General features: G+C 47.4%; 1 protein-coding gene across 2 annotated transcripts in view; it reads right to left on the bottom strand.

Annotated features, from left to right (window-relative positions):
* The window catches only part of A1CF (APOBEC1 complementation factor), a 93,037-nt gene extending 92,559 nt beyond the window's left edge, over positions 1-478 (bottom strand). For both annotated transcript variants that reach the window (XM_068258551.1, XM_068258552.1), the window contains exon 1: positions 399-478. The gene's annotated coding sequence lies outside the window, so the exon portion shown is untranslated. The remainder of the gene's footprint in view (positions 1-398) is intronic.
* Positions 479-4,152: the final 3,674 nt, after the last annotated feature.

Genomic DNA, 4,152 nt, shown 5'->3' with positions numbered 1-4,152 from the left:
TCATAAAACCCGAAATAACACAGCTTTGAAATTAGTCTTGACGTCAAGAAATATTGTGCGCCAAAATTTGAAATGCACTATATTGACAGATAATTATTATAGGCAAGTGTTACGTATTACCTATGCTGATTCTTGCCTATTAGGATCTTCACTTCCGCTAGCTGACAGTTTGACAAAGGGTAACATATTGTGCTGTATGTGTAACTTACAGATAAGTGGCAGCTTTCTCTTACACGAGCTTCTATTTGCACAGAGAACTGCCATTCATATATTTCTGGTGCTCCAGAATATGCTGCATGCCAGGTTTCATTTGTGTACACATTTAGTTTTACTGGCTTTTATGTTAGCTTAGCTGTTTTAAGATCCATTTTATAGGTGCAGAAAGGCTCTGAACTTACCTGAGCAAATTGCAGAGATCACCACCAGCAGGTTCTGCTTGATTATGGCGAATTTGAGACGTGTACCTCTGGTTGTTCCTTAATCATATCAAACTCCAAAGGTTCATTGGCCCCAGGTATGGTTTACAATCCTGCGGGTTAAACTTTAACTTGCTCTATCTCTTCGCTGTATAGCCCTTTGACCAGATAATTAGGTTGCAGCACAGAAGGCATCATCACAAAAACCACACTACAGAAAGACTTCTGAAAGGAGACAACATTATTTTTTTTAAAGACACCAATATTAATATAGCATTGTAATGCTAATAAGGACTTGTGAGAAAAAACACTAATATGGCACCTGGTCCTTCTGCAGTTTACTTAGAGAAGAAAAAAAAAGCCAGATAATTGGTCAAGCAAAAATATATATCTGCATTTTCACTGAAATAAGTGAAGAAAACATATACTGTACAGTATTTGCAAGATGTGTAACATTGATGTGATAAACTTAAAGGAAAATGGAGGACAATGGGCAGCACAACTGGTGGAAAGGAAACAAGGATTTGGCATTCCCAATAACTAATCTAATGCTTGTTATTGCATTTCATCTTAACTCAGCTGATAAACAGTGCTTGTTGGATCACTCTGACCGAGCTTAGACTCAGATTGGATCCATTTCTATTTAAACCAACAGATAATAACCTCATATTTGATTATCTGATCTGCCAGCTCAGCAGTTTGCTCAGTGAACTGGTAACGTGGCAATTTAAACCCTTTATCAGTTTATGACATTACCTGGGTACACAACCAGAAAGCATGAACTGTTGGTGGAATTTAAAGGGATACTTAAGCCTAAGAAAAAAATCAGTTTTACTCACCTGGGGCTTCTACCAGCCCCCTGCAGCCATCCGGTGCCCTCACAGTCAATCTCGGATCCTCCTGTCCCCCGCCACCAGCTACTGTCATTTTCAGCCAACAGGCTTATTGCTCCTGAGCAGGCCTGGCCACGCATCTCCTTCTGAGAGTTCCTGTCCGCAACAGCGCTCTGTGCAGGATGCTATTGCGGACGGGACCGTGTACAAGGCTACGCATGGCCGGGCCTGTCGGCAAAAGGAAAGTAGCTGGCAGCAGGGGAAAGGAGGATCCGAGATTGATTGCGAGGGTACGGGATGGCCTGAATCTGTCCGATTCTTCTTTTGATTGATAAACTGCCCAAATTCAATCAACATTTTATAAGTTGGGTTTGCAGGGGTCAATAGATCAATGGCAGATTTGATGAAGGAGATCAACTCTACCAGAAAATCTACCACATGTATAGCCACCATTACAAATCACAGCCATTCTGCAGGTATAAAGGAAAACTGTCAAGGCCCTGTGACAAAAGGCAGCTTAGGAATTAGGAAACTGTAACTTCCATTTGTATCACTTCATTATGGTTTGTTTTCAGAGAAGTTCCATCTTACAATAGTTCATTGTAATCCTACACTTCTGTGAACCTGCTGCACCCTCATTGTTGGCCAAGACTTCACCACGTGGTCCCATGATTCAGGGTCCAGAACACTGCTCACCCATGTAAGTGGATCAGCGCTGGGGTTTGTGGGCCCATCAACCAAAAAATGTCATCTTAAAATCAGTGTCTGTTCTGGCTGGGAGGCAGGTCTGTAAAGCACAAATAGACATGTATGATCTATCGATATGCACCTGATAGTCTCTTGATGCTGCTAATCTTGCTCTTTCCTTTGTCTCTTTTCTTTCCTTGTCTTACTTCCTTTTCTTTTTTGATATGCAGTCTCCATAGGAGCCTCTAATTATACCTTGTTTTACGTCTACTGTCGATCGAACAACTTCCCAGTGGATTAGGCTACTTTGTAATTATATAATTGAATACACATTATGTCTGCTTTAATCCCATGCCTTATCTAATACGTTTTAGAGTAAATATACAAATTGGGAGGAGGCACTCCAAAGTATGCAATCACTTCTGAGTGGATGATGAAACAGTCTTGCTTCAGACTGAAGGTATAGAAATGTATTTTAATTGACACCAGACTCTACGTGTTTTGCGGGACCTGCCTGCTTCTTCAGGTCTATGGTGCAGTGTCTTAACCACTTCCCGACCGCCCCCAGCCGATGGGCGGCGGCAAAGTCCGGGCCCAAACGACCGCAATACGCCTATCGGCGGGGGCGGCTGCGGGAGTGGCTATGCGGCGATCGCGTCATTCGTGACGCGATCAGCCGCCGGGGACTGGCTCCGCCCACCGTTCGCTGTAACCTGCCGGCCGTTCAGAAGCGCCGGCGGGTTACTAGCACCCTGATCGCCGCTGAAACATTGTATAATAGGCTTTGTAATGTATACAAAGCCTATTATACTGGCTGCCTCCTGCCATGGTGGTCCCAGTGGCCGAGGGATCACCAGGGCAGGCTGCAGCCACCCTAGTCTGTACCCAAGCACACTGATTTCCCCCCCCTGCCCCCTGATCGCCCACAGCACCCCTCAGACCCCCCTTGCCCACCCCCCAGACCACTGTTTGCACCCAGTCACCCCCCTAATCACCCATCAATCACTCCCTGTCACTATCTGTCAACGCTATTTTTTTTTATCCCCCCCCCTGCCCACTGCCCCCTCCTGATCACCCCCCCCACCCCTCAGATTCTACCCAGACCCCCCCCAGACCCCCCCCCTGTGTACTGTATGCATCTATCCCCCCTGATCACCTGTCAATCACCTGTCAATCACCTGTCAATCACCCATCAATCACCCCCTGTCACTGCCACCCATCAATCAGCCCCTAACCTGCCCCTTGCGGGCAATCTGATCACCCACACCAATAGATTGCCCGCAGGTCCGACATCAGATCACCTCCCAAGTGCAGTGTTTACATCTCTTCTCTCCTCTAAACACCCACTAATTACCCATCAATCACCCCCTATCACCACCTGTCACTGTTACCCATCAGATTAGACACTAATCTGCCCCTTGCGGGCACCCAATCACCCGCCCACATGCTCAGATTGCCCTCAGACCCCCCCTTATCAATTCGCCAGTGCAATATTTACATCTGTTATTCCCTGTAATAACCCACTGATCACCTGTCAATCACCCATCAATCACCCCCTGTCACTGCCACCCATCAATCACCCCCTGTCACTGCCACCCATCAATCAGCCCCTAACCTGCCCCTTGCGGGCAATCTGATCACCCACCCACACCAATAGATCGCCCGCAGGTCCGACATCAGATCACCTCCCAAGTGCAGTGTTTACATCTCTTCTCTCCTCTAAACACCTACTAATTACCCATCAATCACCCCCTATCACTGTTACCCATCAGATTAGACCCTAATCTGCCCCTAGGGCACCCAATCACCCGCCCACACCTCAGAACGCCCTCAGAGCCCAGCCCTGATCACCTCGCCAGTGCATTGCTTGCATCTATTTCCCCCCTCTAATCACACCTTGAGACACCCATCAATCACCTCCTGTCACCCTCTAGCACACCTACCCATCAGATCAGGCCCTAATTTGCCCCGTGTGGGCTCCTGATCACTCGGCCAAACCCTCAGATCCCCCTCAGACCCCCTTCCGATCACCTCCCCAGTGCATTGATTGCATCTATTTTCCCCTCTAACCGCCCCCTGAGACACCCATCAATCACCTCCTGTCACCCCCCTAGCACTCCTATCCATCAGATCAGGCCCAATACATCCTGTCATCTAAGAGGCCACCCTGCTTATGACCGGTTCCACAAAATTTGCCCCCTCATAGACCACCTGTC

This window comes from Hyperolius riggenbachi, chromosome 10, assembly GCF_040937935.1.
Source record: "Hyperolius riggenbachi isolate aHypRig1 chromosome 10, aHypRig1.pri, whole genome shotgun sequence".
Lineage (NCBI taxonomy): Eukaryota > Metazoa > Chordata > Amphibia > Anura > Hyperoliidae > Hyperolius > Hyperolius riggenbachi.
The sequence above is the reverse complement of the archived record's forward strand: the minus strand, read 5'-3'. Positions and strand labels throughout refer to the sequence as shown.